Source organism: Felis catus, chromosome B3 (genome assembly GCF_018350175.1).
Source record: "Felis catus isolate Fca126 chromosome B3, F.catus_Fca126_mat1.0, whole genome shotgun sequence".
In the NCBI taxonomy this organism is placed as follows: domain Eukaryota; kingdom Metazoa; phylum Chordata; class Mammalia; order Carnivora; family Felidae; genus Felis; species Felis catus.
The window spans coordinates 126,972,720-126,997,727 of record NC_058373.1 but is presented as its reverse complement, the minus strand read 5'-3'; the positions used below and the strand labels follow the sequence as shown (position 1 = coordinate 126,997,727).

The window sequence follows — 25,008 nt, the reverse complement described above, 5'->3', positions numbered from 1 at the left end:
AGAGTGAAGGAAAGATTTTGATGAAGCTATTAACTTCAGATGCATCTGCGAAATTTAATGAATGAGAGCCACTGGGTCTCACAGGAGACACAATCTCATCTCAAATGAGACACTCATACGAGATATCTCATAGGAGAGATGCCTTTGGGCCCTTAGGGGCATATGACTTTCTAGAAGTTCTATGTCTGGCTTCCTCGAAGATAGTCTTAGTGCCATATGCATTTGAACTGCCATCGATCGGCGCATCCACCCACTGTAGCCAGGCAGCAAAAGTCACCAAGAGAAAAAAAAATGCCGCTCCTATACCTCCAAACTTACTAGATTTTCCCTTTGAACACATTTGCCCTCTCTCCTCCACTAGATTTTCTCTTTGAATACATGTGTCTTTTTCTCCTTCACTAACAAATGAGAAAAGAGACAGATAAAACACATATGATAGCATCCTAAGAACACCTCCTAAGTTTTACACAGATCTTTGGAGGACTTCTCTGAGACAGCTTTGGGGCCATACTCAGTACTTTGTCCTGTGCCAAAAAATAACACTTTCATTTTCTCAATACACAACCAAGAAAAATAGATTTTATTGAGAATGTCACAGAGAGATAGGTTAGAGAAGCAAACCATACCTCACAGAGTAAACTTATATCTCCATTGATTTTTTTTAACATTTATTTATTTTTGACACAGAGACAGAATGTGAGCAGGGCAGGGGCAGAGAGAGAAGGAGACACAGAATCCGAAGCAGGCTCCATGCTCTGAGCAGTAAGCACAGAGCCCAACACGGAGCTCGAACCCACAAACTGTGAGATCATGACCCGAGCCAAAGTCAGACGCTCAACCAACTGTGGCACCCAGGAGCCACGAATCAAATCTCCATTTAGACATCACTGCTATTCTTCCAAAGGCCCTCTCTGGTTGCCAGTCATCTCACCCCTCACCCATGCTGTCTCTTCTTCACTGCAGCCTCTAGTCTCCTGTAATGTTCTACACAATTCAGCTTTACCTCTTGTGTACCCCATTATGCAAAGAAAGCCACAAAAGTGATGACCCTATAGTTTCATTTACAAATTAGCTCACTAACTATCTTGTATTATTTAAGAAATTTCTTACAGGTCTTACCTTTCATCCAAAGTAGCTAATCAGAGTGCCTATCTAAGAAAATAACCGTCTTTCTATGGGGAATTTTGTTGCTTAGACCATAGGATTTTCCCTAGACTATTCTTTTTTTTCTTAAGTTTTTTTTTTTACATTTATTTATTTTTGAGAGACAGAGAGAGAGCACAAGTGGGGGAAGGGCAAAGAGAGACAGGGAGACACGGAATCCAAAGCAGACTCCAGGCTCTGAGCTGTCAGCACAGAGCCTGATGAGGGGTTCAAACCCATGAGCTGTGACATGAATGACCTGAGCTGAAGTCAGATGCTTAACTGACTGAGCTACCCAGGTGCCCCCAGACTATTCTTAACGGTAAAAAACATAATGTTTCAGTACAGCCATTCTTAGCCATTGCTGCCAAGCTACGAAAAGGAGGTAGAAAGTTAAAATGGAATCAGGGAGAGACCAGGTAAAATGTAAAGGAGGAAACTTAATAAGACAGAATGGTGTGCGAGGTCACTGACATATTATTAATATCTCTAAAATTCAGTTTTCTTGAAGGCAAATTAAAATAGTAATGGTAATGATCCACGAGGGTTATTTTGACATTTTTTGAGAATAAACTGAATTAACAAATGTAAAACAGTTTGCACAGTTCCTAGTGAAACTCCAAATGATGTTCATCTTCCTATTCCCATTTGCCTGAATGGAGGGTAAAAGAAGGAAGCATTCTAGGTACGAATAAAAAATAAGGACACAGGGGCGCCTTGGTGGCTCAGTCGGTTAAGTGGCTGACTTCAGCTCAGGTCATGATCTCGCGGTCCGTGAGTTCGAGCCCCGCATCAGGCTCTGTGCTGACAGCTCAGAGCCTGGAGCCTGTTTCAGATTCTGTGTCTCCCTCTCTCTGACCCTCCCCTGTTCATGCTCTGTCTCTCCCTGTCTCAAAAATAAATAAAACGTTAAAAAAAATTAAAAAAAAATAAGTACACAGAACAGAGAATGGGAAAAAAAAAGGTCTATTCAGAGTGAAAATAATGCTGCATGGGAAAAGCATTCAAGTATTAATATCTCAAATTGAAAGAATTTCATGTTCATGATTTTTGTCATATTCTTGCCTCAGGAGTTATTGCAATTTATTTAGTAAAAGCAACTACCCAAATTCTGTTTGCTGGTAACTCATGGGAAAATAATGATTTTGTGAAATTTTATTCTCTATTCTGCAAAGAAGCTAAAGAGACTTAAGGCAGTTGGATACCTATTGCTATAGTTTTGCCTCCTCACCTTTTTTCTTTTTGTTTTAAATACAAGTTAGTTAACATACAGTGTAGTCTCGGTTCTAGAAGTAGAACTCAGTGATTCATCTCTTATATATGACACCCAGTGCTCATCCCAAAAAGTGCCCTCCTTAATGCCAATCACCTATCTACCCATCCACCCATCTATTTCCCCTCCAGCAATCCTCAGTTTGTTCTCTGTATTTAAGAGTCTCTTACAGTTTGCCTCCCTCTCTGTATTTTTATCTTATTTTTCCTTCCCTTCCCCTATGCTCATCTGTTATGTTTCTTAAATTCCACATAGTGAAGTCATATATTTGCCTTCTTACCTTCTCTAAACAGGGACTACTAGTGGGATTGAGAGGAAACCAAAGAATTTTTCCCTCTGAAATATCAGTCTGGAAGGCCACTCAATTTAGATATAGGAATGCAACCAAGCAACGCATAAGAGCCTAATTTTTAAACATGACTTCATCAACATGACCCTCCAAGTTCACTTTATTCTATTTGCTTTCTTCCTTTACTAATACATTTTTTGTTTTGATATTCTCTGGACAAATTGTCATGAGAAATTATTTGTCTGTGTCAAAATTCTTACTCAAGGATGTATTTATTCAGAAATTGTAATGGATCATCAATTCTTCAACTATACAATGGCAATGGACTAGGTCATCTCTACATATCTGTCATTTCTTTGTCTATGTTGCATAACAACATTTGACCTATTATTTGAAATTAATAGCCCAGGAAGGAAAGCAAGCCTACTCCAAGTTATAATATCAATAATAATAATAATGACGTTTGTTGGTAAGTATAGATCTTGGCATAATGCAAACAATCTGTAATAAAGCACTTTATATTGAGCAAGACAGACTTAACAATCCCCTCAGCTTTACTAAACTTTAGATAGGTTTCTTCCAGACTATAGGCTCCTGACCTCCATTACAGCATTTACTGTAGAAAACTTGCAATCATAAATTTTTCTCTGGCCCTTTAAGATCTAAATCTTCTTCCAGTCTCACCTGTTTGACAATTTGGGAATGTCTTTCTTAAGGACCTGTAAACCACCTCTTCAAAATATAATCATCAATAAAGACAGTGTTCCTATCTTCCAGTATCTGTGAGAGAGTTGGAGCCTTAGATAAACAACAATCAGCAAACACACAAGGCTTAATCACACTGACAAATACTCCTCATACTCTCTAGCACTTTCCCACTAACTCACCCCAGCGCTTAAAAACTCTCCCACCCTGTTTCAATGGAGTTGAGTCTGGTGAGGGGAAGAAAAGTTTTTCTTCACCCTTTTAGGATTCCTGACTAGATCTGAAAATTAAACTTACAAAGAGATTAATGGGAAAAAACATACAAATTATTTAAGTTTTATATGATGGACACCTTTGTAAGGAAATGAAAACCCAAGGGAAGAGTTATTCCTGTGTATTTTTATGCTCAGTTCAATGAGGAGTACAGAGCTGTGGAGGAACAGAGCAGGTTAGGAGTATGAGGAAAATATCACCCACTGGAGGGAACTAGCAAAGCCTGTTTGTTAGTGCTCTTCTTGGCATCCCTATGTCTTTGGAGAGAAGGACTGGAAGGTGCCTCTCTCATGAGAATTTTATGATGTGTTACAGGGAAGAAGACTAAGAGGAAGAGGAGAGCAGAATGACCTTCCTGTTCCTTCCATTTCCTCAAATTTCTTCAGCTTATAATATACAATATGCCGAGATGCCATACTTTGGGATAGAATGTCCTAAACACCATTAAGTTCAAATTCTCTCCCTTATTGCAACAGACTAAGTAAAATCTTCCTTGCTTATTTGACTTGTTCAGTACAATATTTATTTAATAATATGCATTATCTCAGGCTTTCTAATAACAAAAAGAGAAAATCATATTATTGGCTAGTGTTTATATTTGAGGGAACCAAAGATTATATCAGAGGCTCATTGCCACATAGCTCATTATTCTTCTCCATTTTACCCAGTAGTAGAGACATGATGACACAGGATTCACACTTCATTTCTTTAAAGTAATAAGTTCATCCCCATTATGACTCAAGTCCCTCAAGTTGCTATTAAGTCACAAATTTAACCTACTTAACCATGTAAATAAAGCAAGGTGAGGAAGAGTGTGCTGATGTGAGTTAGGAGCCTAGCATTCAGGTTTCAGCTATTTAGGCCCATTCTGTTGTTAGAATATGACAATAGTATCTAAACCTCCTTCTCCGATTGCTCATTTGTAAAGTAGCATAGTTGTGAGAGTTAGAGTTAGGAATATTCATTAACATTTATGGACACTTACTGTGTCCCATGCGTTTTTAAAAAGTGGTTTACATATGCCAATACATTCAATGTTCCAATTAAGTCATAAGTAGCTAGATTATCATTCACATTTTACAAACCAGTAAACTCAAAGCAGAGATTAAGTATGTGCACATACAAACAATGCCAGGAAGTGGCAGAGCCAGGATGGGAAAGTACAGAGTCTGACACTAAGCCCATGCCCTTATCAAGCTACACAGCATCTCTACAGGTGTGAAATACCAGGCCCGGACTCAGGATGTGGCATATGGTGCACACTCAAAGAGTTTCATCATTGCCACCGTTATGTACCCTTTTATTACTATGCAAATATGTCACTTCTGTTAGAATACTTTAATAAAATACAAACATAGATTATTTGGGGTCACATTTATAAGACAGGAAACTATTTGGGAAGCTATTGTATATATAAGTATATATATATACACACATTCATATATATGTGTATATATATATTTTAAGATTATATATATATACATATATATATATGAAATGAGAAGCTAGTATATCCCATCTTACATAAGATATTTGACAGACAAAATTATGTACATAATCAAAATATCTTATAGTATCCATTCCTGAAAGAAGAGTAACAAAGTGTGAACTTCAAGAGTGAGAGGGAGGAGGTTGGATTGGAGATGAGAATGGAAAACAAAACCAATACCTATTTCACAGGAGGGTAATTTTCCTTCCTTCCTTTAGTGTATCATTTAAATAATCTGTGACATTAGAATAAACATAATTTCCCCCTAAATGTCTCAATGCAATGTAAATAAAATAGATCATAAAGATGAAATCTTTGGATATAAAATTGTCAGAATTTCAAAAGGAGGCCAAAAGGACCTTTGCTGGATACCTGCTAAAAGGGCATGATCTTCTGTAGTCATAAAAAATGGAAGCCACTGTTAACAATGGAAGCATAACATTCATCCAAATGGATGAAGATGATAATTACTTTAAATCTGTGAGAGAAAGAATTAAAAAGCTAAGAGAATTTCAATAGTGCCTAAAACAAACTAGGTAATTAAAGTGCCAATTGAATGCTTTACAACCAAAAAAAAGGTGTCTGTTTATATTCCCAGGTTTTATTCTGTGTGAAGATCATATATTGACAAATAAAAAAACTCGTGGTAAATCTTCTATTCTTATAGCAACACCATTTCCTTCTTGTCAGACTTTTTGCTAGAAAATTCCTTTTGTCATTTATGGAGCAACATCGATACCTTACGAAATCAGCTTATTGCCTCAAACTGTCTACAAATAAAGCCCAAAATCAATTTGTCTGATGAAACGGCTGTAACTGCTTGTCAGTCAAATGATCACCGAGTCCCTTTTTATGCACCAATATGGAAGCTTTGCTGGTTGGCTTATTAATACTAAGACCCAGAGAAAAGATAACACTGTGAATGGATATGCAAATATTTCAAATTTTCTTTAAATTACCCACTGCAATCTTTGGCTAAAGGTGAAGAGAATCTGGTAATTATTTTTATTGACATGTGTGTTTGCATACCAAGTGTTATTTCCAAAGGTTAATTATTTACATAACCTCTCTGAGTTATATCTCCTGCTGTCTTGGAATTTATCTCAGCACAACTTAAATTCAAAAAATCTAAAGTTGCCTTTCTGTAGCATCCAAGAGTTATAAGGATGATTAAAAAGGAAGCACTGGGAATTTATTCAAACTTTTTATGAATGGTCTCATCGTCTCCAAATATTTAGAAAATCTAGATCATGCTTAAAAATTTGACTCTACTTATAGATAAAAACATTTCTGACAAAATTGAAAAAGAGAGAAATAACCTATATAAAGCATATAACACATTCAATTTGTATTACTATACAGTAAGACTATTACATATAAGAAACACTAAGATATTGTCTGTTTGCTTGTTTTTATTTAGTTATGGTTTGTTTCTGATTAGTTATCACATCAGCCATTCATTATATTTTCTTCCATTAAATATTAAATATTCCCTTCATGTGGTAAATAAATTTAGGCCCCTCATGACCCCCACTCTCCTAGTATTAATTCTGGTATTATTTCCCTTCCACTGGATGTGGGGTGAGACCTGTGACTGGCTTCTAACCAGGAAATGTGGCAAAGATGATTGGATGTCACTCCTATGATTACGTTGTATAAAATTTCACCTTGCTAGCAATCTATCTAAAGACTCTCAAACACTATTTAGAGATTGTCCTATATGACTTGATAATGTAGGCAACCATGTTGAAAAAACCCAAGCGACAAGAAAATATGAGTGGCTTCTAGGAAGAAGGAAATGTGAGTGGCCTCTAGAAGCTGAGGGCGGTGGGCCTCCAACCAATAGCAAGCAAGAAGTCGAGGCCTTCAGTACTAACACTTCAAGGAAATTATTTCTGCCAACCAGCTGAGTGAGCCTGGAAGTGGGTTTTTCTCCAGCTGAGCCCCTTTTTAAGAACACAACCCAATGACCACCTTGATTATATCCTTGTAAAGCTGAGAACAAAGGATCCAGTTAAGCTCTGTCTGGACTCTTGATTTACAAGTAACTTTTATGTAATGAATATGGGTCATTTTATGCCACGATGTTTGTGGTAATTTGTAATGCAGCAACAGTAATCTAATATGCTTCATATTTTGCTATTAACTAAATGATCATTCAAGTATTAAAGTACGAAACCCCAAAATTTATACTTGAACATGATAAAAAGAACACAGAGAATAAAGAGTATGTGATGAAAATATGTCTTTCTCATAAGAAAACAAGTCCTACTTCTAAAATGTTAACCATTATTAAAGCATTCTTACATACCCAAAAAGCTCCTGAACAATTTAAGTAATTTATGTGAGCTTCTATTTAGACATAATTTTTCCTGAATACATGTACTTAAAATTATTTAATTTCAATGAACAAAATGTATCAGTAAATAGATGTTTAATTTTTTTATTATTTTAAATCTATCAGTGAGATTAGAATATTTCCATTTATTCAACTGAAATTTGACTGCCCTTTCTTCTGTGAACAATGTTTATATCTTTTGCCCATTTTTACTTAGTAATTTATTATTTTCTTATCAATTTATGAAATTCACTGGTATATATTACTAATAGTAATATATATAATAAATATAATAAAATATTATATTATAATATAATAAATAAGTATAAAATAAATATTTTTTTAAAAACAGTATTTACCGAGTGTTTTGCAATCTCATTCTTTTTATTTACTTCTTTAAAAATACTGAGCGACCCACTAAAGTCAATTTTTATAGCTTTGAAGTTAAAAATACATTCCTAGGGGTTCCTGGGTGGCTCAGTCAGTTAAGCATCTGACTCTTGGTCTCCGCTCACTTCTTGATCTCAAGTTTCCGGAGTTTAAGCCCTGCATTGGGCTCTTTGCTGGGCATGAAGCCTAAATTAAAAAAGTTCCTATTCTTTCGATGAGTACAAAATATATTTAGCATAAATCCATTATATTGATAAATTCTTACATTAATTATTACTTTTCTCTTCAAATATTTATAGAAACACAAAACTGTGGTGTATTACAACTATAATAGACCCCTACTAACTTTTTTTTTTATTATTTTTTTTAACATTTATTTATTTCTGAGAGACAGAGAGAGAGAGAGACAGAGCATGAGCAGGGGAGGGGCAGAGAGAGAGAGAGAGAAGGAGACACAGAATCTGAAGCAGGTTGCAGGCTCTGAGCAAGCTGTCAGCACAGAGCCTGATGCGGGGCTTGAACCCACAAACTGTGAGATCATGACCTGAGCCAAAGTCAGATGCTCAACCGACTGAGCCACCCAGGTGCCCCAACCCCTACTAACTTTCGACTGATTGAGATGATGGTTCTATGTTGTGTTTTTTATTTATATAAATTATATACTATCATTATTTTCTAGAGTAAAGATGTATACCCATATGTGCATGATTTGCTTTGTTCATCATTCCATATATAATCTTTGACTTACCATCTTGAACTGCTTTCCTTTTTTTTTTTAAGATAAATCTTTTCTGATATCCTGATTACCTTCCAGAGTTGATGAATTAGGTGATATCAAAATGATAAATGACTGGTATATAATAATTTAGCAATCACTGTTATTTCCTCTCAACCCCATTGTACAACCAATGAAGAATTAGTGATAATAAGATAAAAAAAATTTAGCTCTCTACTTCAAAAGAGAATCTCAGGTTTTTCAGAGTCATAAATATTCCTAGAATGTGAAAAACAGCCAGTGGTATTTAAGATGTCAAAGCACTATGGAGATCACTTTGACAAAAATCCAGCAAATTGGAAGATGCAGTAGAGTTTAACTTCAACCAATATTCCATACACACACACACACACACACACACACACACACACACACACACGCAGTCCAGTACAAATCCTGTCCCTGTGTCCAAGGAGATGTGTATGAAATTATTACCGCAATATTATTCCTAAAAACGAAAAACTAGGGAAACTAGCACTAACAGAAGAATGAATAAATAAATTTGGTATATTTTTATTTGAGAAAAGGTAATATAATGAAAGAGCTAAAGCTGTAAGTACTATTAGCTGGAACACCAACTGCTGTGTATAATAGCTCAAAAACTATAGATAATTATTTCTTTACTTACAAAATATATAAAGCAGGTATTCTTCATCAGCTGTCAGCTTTTTTTCAAGTGGCACTTTGGGGACTAGGCTTTTCCACCTCGTAGTTCCCCATCCTCTAGGACCTTGTCATCATCTTCATCCTGTGAACAGAAATGCAAAGATGTCAGTGTTAGTTAAAATACTTGGACCAGAAATATCCCATCCCTTCCAGTCATGTTTCATTACATAGACCTCTATCATATGGCCACACTTATCTATAAAGGCTAGGAAATAGAGTCTAGCTATATGACGCATTCCCCCAAAAAAACAGATTTAAAAAATTAGCAGCTTGGTAGTTTTTGTTACACATATTGGCAGGCATTAGTCTTACAAACATAATATTGAGGAAAGAAGGGCAAGTTGAAAAAGGACATGACTGATATATGTATATATAAAGTTGAAGCGCATGCAAACCCTACAGTGTTGAAGAAAGATGCTTACATAATACAAATATAAAGAAATCCATGGAAATGATCAATCCTAAATTCAGGAGGGTAGTTATCTTGAAAGTAAGGAAAGGGGGAATGTTGAGGTGAGGTACGTAAGGGACACTAGTTTTATTTATGTTTTATTTTTTAAACTATGCACATATGTTCTTACACAGAATATTTCAAAATATATTTTTAAAATAACCTGATAAACCATGATTCTTTTTGGGAGAAAATATAAGACACATAAGGCAACCAGCTATCTAGATTTTCTTACTAAGTTGGTTGTGTGGATGGGTGAAAAGTTAGAACTGAGATTGCACGATGCTAACATATCTCAGAGCACTAATTAGTACTTGCATTTATATGAAAGAAGAGAATAGGTACATTTGTGTGATAAACAAAGATCTGCAGATGGGTAGTAAAATGAAGAACTAGAAGCCTTTTTAAAATCTATGTGCACGTTCCTAAAAAATGCTTCCTCTTTAAGTCAGAATGTTATAGCATTATGTTCTCTAAGACATGATGAAATGTGCCTATTGGCTCTAATCAATTTAAGAAAAACCCACACTAGCAAGAATAACAAGTGGGGTGGCTTACTGTGAATTCCACTAAGGAAGACTGGGAAATCGCATCATCTTAGTGAAAATTTATTCTGTTGACTTCTTTAGCTTTTCTTTGCTTAAGAACTAACTTGTCATGGTGATAATGCCTTGAAGTATCTCCTACTATATTAAACTGTTTTATTGTACTTTTTTCTGAAGCACTGATAATTTCATATTAGTATTCCTAAAGTATGTCCTTGGCAAGATATCTAAGTACCTTTAAAATTATTTTAATTAACCAATTAATCTTTATTTTGTCCATTAGTATATTTGAAGATATGAAGCACTTATCTGTACTCAATTACTGCCAAATACTTAAGGTTAAAAATTTGCTTCTTGGACAAAAATCGAGCAACACAAGAAGTCTAATTATTGTTGTCATAATTGGAAGTTGGAATAATTGAAAACAAATAGTGATGGCTAAACAGTGAGAACAGTAGATAATACCTGCCTGGAAATTCAGAGAAAGGTCATTAAGAAAACCTTCACAGAGGAGAACAGAGTTTATGTTGGGGTTTGTAGCCTATTATTTCACTGTGAAGAGAAAAGACAGGAACAGATTTTAAAATGATGTTTATTTAGAATATATTATCTCTGAAAGAAATCACAAATGTCTATGTTATGTGAAAAGACTGGAAGGTACAGGGAACTATTCAATTCCTTCTCTACCTACTGAAACACTATATAGATACATTTCCATAGCCATAAAAGAGGATTTTATTTAAAATTTATCTGTGAAAATTATTTACTTCAACAAAGTTAGTAGAATGATACACGAAGGTACAACTACCATATATTCTCAACACGTTTCTTTTTTTTTTCCACTTTTTTTCTTTTTTTTTTTTTTAACATTTACTTATTTTTGAGAGACAGAGAGAGACAGCATGAGGACGGTAGGGGCAGAGAGAGAGGGAGACACAGAATCTGAGGCAGGCTCCAGGCTCTGAGTTGTCAGCACAGGGCCCAATGTGGGGCTCAAACGTGCGAACCATGCAATCATGACCTGAGCCAAAGACAGACACTTAACCAACTGAGCCACCCAGGGACCCTGCAACACTAGTTTATAGGAAGTAAATAAATGTAGTTTTTAAAATTATTGAATGTCTTTGTCTCTGGCAGGCATGCAGGCTGCATGCTCTCTTTTAAGAATTCAAACCTGGAGCTGATCCAACATGGTGGAGAAGTAGGGGTACCCAAAGTTCCCTCGTCCCTCAAACACAGCAGCGTTGAGGCCAGAGGACTTGGAATTCCAAAAGTCCAGGCTACAGAGTGACAGCGACGTCTCCAGGGGCCCACTGGGACAACCTGGCAGGCCTTAGGTGTGATTGTGAACTGGGAGAGATAAAATGGGCAGCGTAGGCATGGAGGGGAGGGATCCCCTTCCGTAGAGAAGCAAAAGGAAGAGAAAGAGAGGCTGTGGAAGTGTAGGATTGTATTTGGAGAAGAGAAAAACCACAGGCTGGGAATCGGAAAAAACGGAGAAAGATCCAATCTCTAACTGCTGCTATCTCTGGACTGGGGCAGGCTGCTCTGTTCAGGCACCTGGGGAGGAGGGGAGCTACCCCAGGCTCGGTAACTAGTTCAGAGGCACAGTCCACAGTGGGAGAAAGCAGTCTCCTCCCTTGAGTGCTGCGGGAAGAAGCTATATAGCTGTTCCAAGGACAAAGGACCCTGCCTGCTTCCATCAGCCCGACACCCTTTTTCAGTGGGGAGGAGTGGCACGTCCCCAGAACCAAGGAGTGAGGAGTGGGATCCCTTTAGACATCAGGGTTTGAATCCCAGATGAGTGCTAGGGAGGTACGGGAGCCTGTGGAGCCCGGGCGGGGGTGGGGGGAGGGACGGCCTTCTCACACCCGCACAGCACTGCCAGGACAGCCTGTAACAGAGTGGTTTGGGACACCCGGTCTGGGGAGGGGAGACTGGGGTGTTGCCATTTTTCTCCCCTTGTTTCTCCCTGAAACAAGGTGGAGTTTCAGGGAACAGACAAGAGGCCGCAGTGGAGGGGGGACCTGCCTACACCAAACCACGCCCCTCCGCTGGAGGTAACTGTGTATCTACTGGAGCAAGATTGACACGCCCAACCAGACAGCACTTCCTCCAGACCAGCGCAGCCGCCAGTTCCAAGGAAACCAGAGATTTTGGATTTTCTGATTTAGTTCTTGGACAATTATTACATTTTTTTTTCTTATTTCTTCCCTTCTCTAATCTGTTTGTTCTGGTTGTTGATTTAAGCAGACATATTTAGTCTATTCTCTCTATACGTGTTGTGTATCTCCTTCATTTCTCTCTCTCTCTCTCTCTCTCTCTCTCTCTCTCTCTCTCTCTCTCTGCATTAGGCTGTATAGTTTCTTTGCCTGGTCAATTTTCTTTTATTTTCTTTTTCCCCACCCCTGTCATTTCTCTCTTTGTATGGGATAAGGCCTCTTCTACCAACACCACCCCCCTTTTTTAAATTTCTTTTTCTCGGGTTTCTTCAAAGAAAAAATCAAAACACATCTGGTGGAGGGTCCAAACGATCACTACAAGTAGGGAGATAAAGCAACCAGAGTCACAACAACAGAGAGTAGGTAACATGCCTGAAAAAAAAAAAAAAACACCTCCTGAAGGGCCAGGCCCTGGACAGTGTATGACCCCTCTGTAATATAACAGTGTTCGCAGGTGTAGGACACATAACAAGTTTTAAAACACATAAAGGACAGAAAACTAGCCAAAATGACAAAACAAAAGAATTCTCTTCAAAAGAAATTCCAGGAAGAAATGACAGCTAAAGAATTGCTCAAACAGATATACACAAAATATCTGATAAAGAATTTAGAGTAATAGTCATAAGATTAATCACTAGGCTTGAAAAAAAAGCATAGAAGACAGCAGAGAATCTTGCTGCAGACATCAAGAAACTAAAAGATAGTCATGACGAATTAAGAAATGAGGTGCAAGAGAAACTAAATGCAGTGACAGTGAGGACTGAAGAGGCAGAGGGGAGAATAAGTGAAATAAAAGATAAAATTATGGCAAAAGATGAAGCTGAGAAAAGAGGGATAAAAAATTCTAGACCACGAGGGGAGAATTAGAGAACTAAATGATTCAATGAAATGTAATAATATCTGTATCATAGGAGTTCCAGAAGAAGAGAGAAAGAGAAAAGGGCAGAAGGTTTACTTGAACAAATCATAGCTGAGAACTTCGCCAATCTGGGGACAGAAGCTGACATTCAAATCCAGGAGGCACAGAGAACTCCCTTCAGACATAACAGGAATTTATCTTCTCCACAACATATCATAGTGAAACTGGCAAAATACAGAGCATTCTGAAAGCAGCTAGGAACAAACGGGCCTTAACCCACAAGGATAGACACATAAGGGTAGAGCAGACCTATCCACTGAAACTTGGCAGTCCAGAAGGGAGTGGCAGGAAATATTCATGTGCTGAATAGCAAAAACCGGCAGCCAAGAATCCTTTATCCAGCAAGGCTGTCATTCAGAATAGAAGGAGAGATAAAGGTTTTCCCAGACAATCAAAAGCTGAAGGAGATCATAACCACTAAATCAGTCCTGCAAGAGATCCTAAGGGGGGCCTCTGTAAGTGAAATGTGGCAAAGGCTACAAAGGACCAGAGATATTACCACAAACGTGAAACCTACAGATAGCACAATTGACACTAAATCCTATCTTTCAATAATAACACTGAATGTAAATGGACTAATGCCCCAATCAAAAGACACAGGATATCAGAATGGATGACAAAACAAGATCCATCTTTATGCCAAGAGACCCATTTTAGACCTGAGGACACCTTCAAATTGAAAGTGAGGGGATGGAGAACCATCTATCATGCTACTGGAAGTCAAACACTAGAGTGGCCATACTTATATCAAACTAGATTTTAAACTAAAGGTTGTAACAAAAGATGAAGAAGGGCATTATATTATAATTACAGGGTCTATCTCTCAAGAAGGGCTAATAATTATAAATGTTTATGCACCGAATTCAAAGCACCCAAATATATAAAACAATTAATCACAAACATAAGCAATCTTATTGGTAAGAATATGGTAATTGCAGATGACTTTAACACTCCACTTACAAGAATGGACCTCAGCCACAGCAATTTCTTGCTTGACACATCTCCAAAGGCAAGGAAATTGAAAGCAAAAATGAACTATTGGGACCTTATCAAGATAAAAAGCTTCTGTGCTGCAAAGGAAACAATCAACAAAATTAAAAGGCAACCAACAGAATGGGAAAAGATATTTGCAAATGACATATCGGATAAAGGGTTAGTATCCAAAATCTCTGAAGAACTTCTCAAACTCAACACCCAAAAAACAAATAATCCAGTGAAGAAATGGGCAGAAGACATGAATAGACACTTTTCCAAAGAAGACATCTAGATGGCCAACAGACACATGAAACGATGCTCAACATCACTCATCATCAGGGAAATATAAATCAAAACCACAATGAGATACCACCTCACACCAGTCAGAGTGGCTAAAATTAACAACTCAGGAAACAAAAGATATTTGTGAGGATGTGGAGACACGGGAACCCTCTTACACTGTTGGTGGGAATGTAAACTGGTACAGCTGCTCTGGAAAACAGTGCGGAGGTTCCTCAAAAAATTAAAATGGAACTACCCTACAACCTAGCAATAGCACCACTAGAAATTTATCCGAAGGATAGAGTAGTGCTGATTCACAGGGGCACATGTACCCCAATGTTTATAGCTGTGCTTTCAACAATAGCCCAATTACAGAAAAAGCCTAAATTTCCATCAATTGATGAATGGATAAAGAAGATGTGGTTTATATATGCAATGGAATACCACCTGGCAATGAGAAAATGAAATCCTGCCATTTGCAGCAATGTGGATGGAACTGGAGGGTATTATGCTAAGTGAAGTAAGTCAGTCAAAGAAACACAGATATCATGTTTTCACTCATAGGTGGAACTTGAGTAACTTATCAGAAGACCATGGAGGAAGGGAAGGGGAAAAAACTAGTTACAGAGAGGGAGGGAAGCAAACCATAGGAGACTCTTAAATACAGAGAACAAACTAAGGGTTGATGGGGGAGACAGGGAGAGGGGAAAATTGGTGATGGACACTGAGGAGGGCACTTGTTGGGATGAGCACTCAGTGTTGTATGTAAGTGATGAATCACGGGAATCCACCCCCAAAACCAAGAGCACGTTGTACACACTGTATGTTAGCCAACTTGACAATAAATTATATTAAAAATAAATAAATAAATAAATAAATAAATAAATAAATAAATAAAATTACTGTTAAACTGTAAATGTTGTTATCAACTGCAGATATATTATGCATTATTAAAGAATATTTGTGAGGCGCCTGGGTGGATCAGTCGGTTAAGTGTCCAACTTTCCTTCGGGTCATGATCTTGTAGTTCACGGGTTCGAGCCCCATGTCAGGCTCTGTGCTGACAGCTCAGCACTGGGAACCTGCTTTGGATTCTGTGTCTCCCTCTCTCTCTGTGCCTCCCCCACTCCTGCTCTATCTCTGTCTCTCTCAAAGGTAAACAAACATTAAAAAAATTAAAAAGAATAATATTTGTTGCAGGCTGCCCTAAGTTGTATCAAGTATGATGAACAAAATCTAAGAATGTAACTATATAAAGATATTAAAACAAATAAGTACTTGAATAGTTAATAATAATAATATGTCTTTGATATATTAAAATAATTGTCTTCTCCACCACTAGAATGTAAGGCCCACAGACACGTAACTTTTCTTGGTGGCATTCTGTTGTATCTCCAGGATTTTGCACGGTGCCTGGCATAGCAGGTCAATGTAGTAGTTAAAAGAATAATGCATTTGCCATTTATATACATACTCTCTATATGACATATACTTACTCATATACATTTGTCTTTGCATTAGAAAACTATTTTATCAAGTTAGGGGCGGCTGGGTGGCCCAGTCAGTTCAGTGTCTGACTCTTGATTTCAGCTTAGCTCATGATTCCAGGGTCGTGGGATTGAGTCCATGCTGAGCATGGAGCCTGCCTGAGATTCTCTCTCTCTCCCTTTCTACTACTCTTCCTCGCTCATGCTCTCCCTAAAATTAAAAATTAAAAAAAGTATTATCAAGTTAGAAATACTAAATACTATTTATATCTGCAAATTTTGTATTTATATAGGTCAATAATAAGCCAAATTGGGAAGCAACAACAACAAGGATAGGATACATTACTTATTCATGTGTACCTTTGATTGATTTAACAATTAGTGCTTACCAATTAGTATCTCCCTAAGTTGGTATTAAAAGAAAAAACAGGGGCGCCTGGGTGGCGCAGTCGGTTAAGCGTCCGACTTCAGCCAGGTCACGATCTCGCGGTCCGTGAGTTCAAGCCCCGCGTCAGGCTCTGGGCTGATGGCTCAGAGTCTGGAGCCTGTTTCCGATTCTGTGTCTCCCTCTCTCTCTGCCCCTGTTCATGCTCTGTCTCTCTCTGTCCCAAAAATAAATAAACGTTGAAAAGAAAAATTAAAAAAAAAAGAAAAAACATCTTCATTTGGAAAAAATCGATTTTAAGACAGACTACATTAATGCTTTATTCTAACCTCCAAATAACAGAATGCCATATTTAACACACAGAAGTTTATTCCTCACTTATTTTGAAACCACGCAGGAGCACAGTTTTCCTGTGCCATGCGGTTGCAGTCCTTCAGTGTCCCAAGCTGACAGAAACTCTGCTATCCTTACCATATACCTTCCTAAGTCTCCCAAGGTGCTGCCGACTAGCATCTGAAGAAAAAAGAGCAATAACCCAGGGAGGTGATTTTATGAGCCAGACCTGGGAACTGGCATACTCTCCTTCCACTTTTATTAGTTGAAACTCTATATAGGACCACCCCTATCCACAGGGATTCTGGGAAATGTAATCTAGCTGTGTGCCCAAAAAAGTAAATAGTTTTGGTGCACACTTAGCAGTCTCTGCCATAGACTCAATCACCTGCTCCATACAAAGACAGGAATTTTACTTAGTGGGAAGTACAACCAAAGGATTGAGATAAGGGATTATGGATTTTGACAAAGAAATGTGATAAAGTTGACTGCAAAGTGCAGAGCTAGATGCAGGCTTGGGCTTTGGAAATAGGTTCCCGAAGTAGTCAGAATTTACATCCATCAATGTCTTTTACACCAAGTTGTAAGAGAAGCCTTCTGGAGTGTGGGATGAGAAAGTATAAGGATATAGACAGCTCCCTGGATTTGGCTTAGGAATTGTCAGACTTTATTCCAGTTAATATACTGACCAGTCTTCAGCTCTTATATAGTTTGTGACTCAAGATATGAAAGGAAAATTATAAAGAAATGTTACAAACCTGAAGTTAGCACAGATAAATAAGCAGAAATGCAAGAGAGCTGACAGTCACCTCAGGTATAAATTCTCACCCAAGTTAATGAGGATCAGGGAGCAAGACATTTGAACTATGATTCTTACACAATGCCTATAAAATCCAATAGGTTAATAACTGAACATGTCTTTAGAAGGACATCTTCATATCTCTGGAATAAAAAAAATAAATGTTTTGAATATATGCCTCATTGCTTATATGAATTCTTGAAAAGTTGTGCAGTAATACTTGAAATAAAACCAAAGGTACTTTTTCACTTCTGCAAACACCAACTATCTTCTTTGCTGGATGTGTAAAGAAAGCTGTAAGAAAGCAAAATAAACACACTGAGGCTCTTTCCCTCTAGGAATCTACATTCTAATACAAGTGCTATAAATTCTTCACAACATAGATAACCCTTTGTGAAAATTTATCTTCATTCCTTCCTTCACATAATCTCAGAGACAGCAAAACATAAATAGCACAGCCCTTGTATTTATGATTTTTGTCTAATTGCTTATGATCCATAAATCTTATCTGTGAAAGTAATATACCCTTCTTGCACAATGCTTATCACATGCAATTTCTCAGGAAGGGTTAATTGCTACTACTTTAGATTTTTTAAAAATTTTTTAATGTTTATTTATTTTAAGAGAAAAAGACAGTGTGAGTGGGGGAGGGGCAGAAAGAGGGAGACAAAGATTCTGAAGCAGGCTCCAGGCTCTGAGTGGGGCCCAAACTCATGAACCTTGAGATCATGACCTGAGTCAAAGTCCTCTACTCAACTGGCTGAGCCACCAAGGTGCCTCTAGAATTTTTTGCAAAAAGTTTTCCTAGGGAAGACTGGGTGGCTCAGTTGGTGAAGCATCTGATTTTGGCTCAGGTCATGGTCTTGCAGTTCTCAAACTTGAGCCCCACATCAGGCTCTGTACTGACAGCATAGAGCCTGCTTGGGATCTTCTATTCCTTTCTCTCTCTCTCTCTCTCTCTCTCTCTCTCTCTCTCTCTCTCCTCTCTGTCTCTCCTCTCTCTCTCTCTCTCCTCTCTCTCTCTCGCTGCTTGTGTGCATGCTCTCTCAAAAATAAACATTAAAAAAAAAGAAAGTTTTCCCAAAATGAGAGATACTCATTTTGATTGATATAAGTCTATTTCCCAAATGCTAAATAATGGTAATTTATTTATGAAATTTTGCCTGTGTTGATGATTCTGCTCAAAATGCAATGACTTAATTGTTGGCTGTTATTTTTATATTGGAGATTTTGAAAACATTAGTAATTTTTTTTAATCTGGCAAAATGATGAAAATTATTCTTGTACTTATTCTGATGTCTATGATATTTGCATATGTGTTTTGGATATTTTAGATAATTAATAAATGGGAAGTGAGTTATCAGTTTAAAGGTAGAAAATGAACGAATTTGGTTTTGAACCAGATTTTCAATTAATTCTATTTACTATATGCCAATGGAATTGAATATTATTTCTTTTAAAAACATGCCCCTAAAATATAATCTCCTTTTCAGATTTCTAAATGAAATTATGAAATGGGACATTCCATCGGCGACAATATTTACGAAAATCTTTTTCTGTTTGTTTCAGTGAATTAAAGACTAAATGTCCAAATGCCAAAGAGTTATGGTTTCCTGCATTGGCGTATTATCTACCTTCTATTTGGATAACAAGACCCTATAGAAATGGAGCTGCATCTTAGTCATTTGAGCTATATAAAGACGGATCAATAAGTGACGTTTTCACAGGTAACCTTTTTTGCTTTTTCAGGACTTTCCCTAGATTAGTAATGAGTGAAACTTTTCTGTAAAGGGCCAGATCATAAGTATTTTCAGCTCTGTGGGCCGTATGGTTGTACTGAAACTACTAACCTCTGGCATTTTAGCATGATAGCAGCCATAGAAAATATGAAAATGAATGAGTGTGGGTTCATTTTAATAAAAGTTTATTTACAAAAATAGGCTACAGGTCAGATCATTTGGAAGAAAAAGTTGATATTTTCAAATTGTTGCTATCATTTCCATCAACCATCATCCTTAAAACTGAATACAATATTACTTAAGAGAAAACTACACAAGTGTTTAGTGTCTCTAAACAAGTACATCTATATAGTTGTTCAAGGATCATGTTTTCAAGTTCTTTTAACTATTGGCTTCTTGTATCCCTCTTTCTCTTTCCATTTCTGCTCTGCTCCTGTATCTTCCAATCAATATCAACTACCTTCTACGCCCCCCTCACTCACACACACACACACACACACACACACACACACACACACAAGCCTGTGTGTGCACACATGTGAAATAACCAATCTTTATTTAGAAAGATGTTAGAGCAGTTGTTATTCTCAGACTATCTAAATCTTTAAAGGATAGTTAATCTTTCTTGCCCTTGGTTATTATGCACCATCACCTCCAAGGAGCTTTCATGGTCATGTAAATTAGACTCTAATGGATCTGTTGACAATTAAGAGGCAACTCAGAGGACTCTTCTCTAGTTGGTCTATGGGTGGCCTAAACACCTCAAGTTTCCTGATAGGATAACTGGAAACCATCAAACAGCAGATTTCTCACTGGCTAAGAACACATCAAATCTAGCGAAAAGATTTTAGAAGAATGACTTCAACTTAGAGTGGGAAAAGTGTTTTTGCTTTAGACATATGACTTCTTTTACATGGGTGGACCACAGTGAAGCTTGCCTCATGGGATTCACATTCCTCCTAAATATGGACTGGTCCTGGGACTTGTTTAAGCATGGATAAGGTAGCAGAAGTAATGTTGTGCCAGTTCCAGTACTAAACTGAAATAATGTCTGGAAGTTTCCATTTTGGTGCTCTTTGGTGCTGAGTCACTGAGTTTCCATGTATGAACTATGTCTACCCTCCCAGAAGAGAACAAATAGAGAAACAGAATTCCTGAAACTGCACACCACCCAGAGAGAAAGGGGCGTGGGGAGGGAGGAGAAACAAGGGGAGGGGAGATGGAGAGGGAGACAGTCTCAGCCATCCTAGTGTTATAGCTAAGGCCAGACCCCAGGAAACCCTACAGCTAAATACAGCTACACAAATGCCTGCTGACAAAAACATAGTAAGAACTGCCTAGCTGGGCTCAGCCAGACTGAAAACTATGAGTAAAAAGAATGTTATTTTAATCCACTGCCTTGGGAGTGGTTTGATATGTACCCATATATAATTAAAGTAAAATATGACCAACCTAGTAACCAGTGAGGGCGGCATGGGGCGGGGGGCAGGTGGGGACTGCCAAAACAAATCCTGAAACTGCGGCACTGACTTTGGGAGCAGCCAGTACAGTAAGAAGACCACCAAAGGACTCACTCCAAGGAGAGTACTATAGGAGGCTGGGGAAGCAATAAGGAAACCTTACTTGAGACTGAAGAAAGGGATCTGAATGATTTACTGGCAGGATAATGAGAGAAACTGTCACCTATAATAATTAGCAAATGTTCCTATAAGCTTAAGAATTTTGCTAAAGAGATTGCCATGGACAATGCTGCAAGTGCTTACAGGCTTCTTTTGCTCTGCATGAGAGGTTACAGAGACTGATGTATTAAAGAAGGGACTTCTTTTCATTTTCAAACAGAATCTACACGAAACATTTTCAATCTGAATGTGCTGGGTTGGAAAATAAAAACTTTGTATTCATAGTTGTGCATTTAGCAAAAGTTTCTCAAAATGGAAATGGCCTAAAGGCAAAAATCAAATCCAAGGCAAAAATCAAATGTGAACTTAAGAGTAAAATCAAGTCAAGACCTGGCTGTAAGTCTCTTTCTAAAGATTTCAAAAGGCAGAGAGCTTCTCAGATCCTCTCAGACAGAAAAAGGGGCTCTAAATGATTTTAAAGACATGCCTTGTAGACATTGTCCACTAGAAGAAAGAGCTTCTGGAGATGCTGAGTATACTGTTTCATGACTTCCTGACTCTATATCCATGTGAAGTTGGGCCTATCTTGGAGAGATCTGTGGGCATAGGTTTTGTCTAATGGAGTGGATGGAATCTAAATTTTAAAACATCCTCAACATTTTTAAAGGAATTAATAAATTTGGTCTAAAAGGGATAGAGACAGCACAAAATGCAAATGAGCCTCTGAATTTCAAAACTTCTAATGTGAGAAAGCAGATTTGAGAAAACTGCCCAGATGCAAACATCGAACTTTTCTTATGGAAAGTTAATCCTTAAAAGTCAAAGGCCCAGATTACAAAATCAAGCAACAGGAAGAACCAACATAAGGTGACATGGAACAGAGATCAGTCCCAACCAATTTACATCCCCCACCCCAGAGTAGAGGCTGAGGATGGTGCTAAATGCTTGGCTGGATTTCAAGATTACTGTACATTAATTAACCAGTGCTTTGTCTCCAACTGGCCACACCCCACTCTCACACAAACATTTCTGTGGAAGTATCTATCGCATTCGTTGTTTCCTTGTCTTACCATCAAATGTTCCGTGGATGTGGAAAAGAAAACATGTCTTTTTAATTCAAATATTTCCTGAAAGCAATGGAATTTTACCCAAGAAGCATTATTACCTTCATAATTTAGATGATGAGATCCTGGACCTCAGGCTTGACTTGAAGCACTGATGGGATGAGAAGTTTGAAGGTCCAGGGCAAGGGGTAAATGTATTTTACATGTGGAGGAATGTGAATCAGTAGGGTACCCAGGGAACCCAGGTTACTAGATTCCAGTGAATCATGCCTCTCAATTTTTATGATCCCAGTAAGCACACTCCCATGTAATGCCCTCCCTCTTGAATAGAGGCTGGTCGTGTGACTTGTTTTAAGCAACAGAATGTGTTATAAGTGATGCTGGCCATTTCCTAGCTTAGGCTTTAAGAAGATCTCACTCACAGCTGCCTTGTTTTTTGTTCCCTTGGGGACCCTGACCCTGACCCTCCATGTAAGAAGACAAGCTATCTTGATGGAAAGGCCACATAAAGAACCAAATGGAGAATTTACACAGAGAAAGAAAGTCCCAAAGACTAGCTGGAAAGAAAGATGCTAACCCCTGCCTTAAGCTGACCTGAAAAACACATCGACGTGAGGGACCCACTCTAAGACAAAGTAGGAGCCTAGCTTAGACTGAAAATCATGGGTAATAAAAGGGTTGTTGCTTAAATCAGTATGTTTTGAAGTATGTTGTCACACAGCAAAAGACAAGTTAAACAAGAATCATATTGTAGGAATGCAGAGTAAAGTCACATTTTGCTGGATATATCAGCTGAAAAAATAAACATTAAAGGAAAGCAAACATATATTATAAATATATATATATCTGTTTCATAAATGTCCATTTGTACATATTTTTATATGCCATTTGTATATATGCATATATCAGTGTGTGTGTGAGTGTGTGTGTGTGTGTGTGTATACTTAGAAATGTATTGGGGTGCCTGAGTGACTCTGTCGGTTACGCATCTGACTTTGGCTCAGGTCATGATCACGCAGTCTGTGGGGGTTCGAGCCTCACATCGAGCTCTCTGCTAACAACTCAGAGCCTGGAACTTGCTCAGATTCTGTCTCCCACTCTCTCTGCTCCTCTCCCATTCATGCTCTGTCTGTCTGTCTCTCTCTCTCAAAAATAAAACATTAAATTTTTTTTAAAAAATGAAATATATTATTAAGAATACAAAGGTTGTGTCCAAACCTGATTAACTTCATTAACTCATTGCTAAAGTTATTATAAGTCTGTCAGTTGACTGAGATCCATTTCATCAATTACAATGATCTGGTATCCATGACTACAGTATCCCAGCACCCTTTTAAAATAACAGTGGAATTATACTGACTTTTAATTTTAGCATTTGTGAAATTGCAGAAAACAAAATTCAAAACCACTGACACAACCACCATAACTTGTCCCTCTTGGCCACTACATAGCACTTTCCCACCCTGGAACACACAAAAAGGTTGAAAACTAACATCCATTCATATTTTTTTTTCACATAAAGGAATTTTTAAGATACTTCTGTTGTAAAAAGAACAGAGTCCTGGGGAGCCTGGGTAGCTCAGTTGGCTAAGTGTCCAACTTCGACTCAGGTCATGATCTCACAGTTTGTGAGCTGGAGCCCAGAGTCAGGTTCTGTGCTGATAGCTCAGATCCTGGAGCCTGCTGCGGATTCTGTGTCTCCCCCTCTCTCTCTGCCCCTCCCCTGCTCATGCTCTTTCTCTCTCTCAAAAATAAATACACACACACAAAAAGGACAGAGTCCCATGTTAGCTTTTTGCTTACACTCCCTCCAGTTGTAAACTTCTCTTTACTAGTAATTCAACACATTTTTGAAAAAAATTAACATTTTCAGTACTCATGAACCACCATCCCCAAAGGACTGAGAATTAGACTATGCTTTTCTGGGAATGAAAGGAGCATATTCACTATAGTCCATTGATTTTACTATTGATAACCTCAAAATTTCCCCCTCCAATCATGGCTATAATTGCTTACACACGTGACTTCATTCCCTTCTCCCATCATCTTTTTCTTTCTCTTTAGTATAATCCAGCTATCATTTTCATGACATCTTCTGGACTGACTATTATATGATTGAGATCTGAAAGCCACGGTGGAATAGCCATTCTAATACAAGAACTCATTCATCCTTCTTTTAATGGAACTGAAATGGTGACTTCCTATGTAACATCCAGTCATTTCCTAACTTAAGGAAATAATATTAATCAATTCTAAGCTATTTATTAAGCAAATTTAATAAAAAAACATTGTTCGTATGTCACCATTAATCTTTGCAACCTTCTTATAAAGTAGGCTTTTTTTCCTATGTCGTTTGTAAGAAAACAAGTTTTACCAAAGCTAAGTGACTTTCCCACATTACACAATTTTTAAACTTAATTCTTAAACTTTTCTACTAGACTCCAAAATCTGGGCTTTTTTACAATATTCACCTAGTCTACTACATGATAGCACCTTCAGATTTCAACATAGCAAATCTTATGCATATAGCTTTAAGAGTCCAGAGAAGTTTTAAAAGATGAATTAAAGGTGAAAACTTAAAATAATTCTTTACCAAGTCAGTTCAAATTATACTATGTAGTATCTAGTAATAAAATGTAAAGGTAAATAAATACCCAAGCCATCATACCCTGTTAGCATTATTCTTTGTCTATGTCAAGAAAATTTATGAATCTCACTTTATCCTTTTAAATCCTTGTGGGTTTCCTGTCACCACTTTCCTAACTTTGAGGTAAATAAAAAGAAAGAAAACAAGTCATTTCCTTAGTACACATACCTTAGCACTTAAAAAAAATCAGAATAGTAACA

At 37.5% G+C, this 25,008-nt stretch overlaps 1 long non-coding RNA gene across 5 annotated transcripts in view; it reads right to left on the bottom strand.

The window, feature by feature from the left end:
- LOC123386161 overlaps nt 1–25,008 on the bottom strand; it is a 1,074,166-nt gene that overhangs the window by 355,812 nt on the left and 693,346 nt on the right. For all 5 annotated transcript variants that reach the window (XR_006599871.1, XR_006599870.1, XR_006599869.1 and 2 more), the window contains one exon: nt 9,304–9,423. This is a non-coding gene — a long non-coding RNA (uncharacterized LOC123386161). The remainder of the gene's footprint in view (nt 1–9,303; nt 9,424–25,008) is intronic.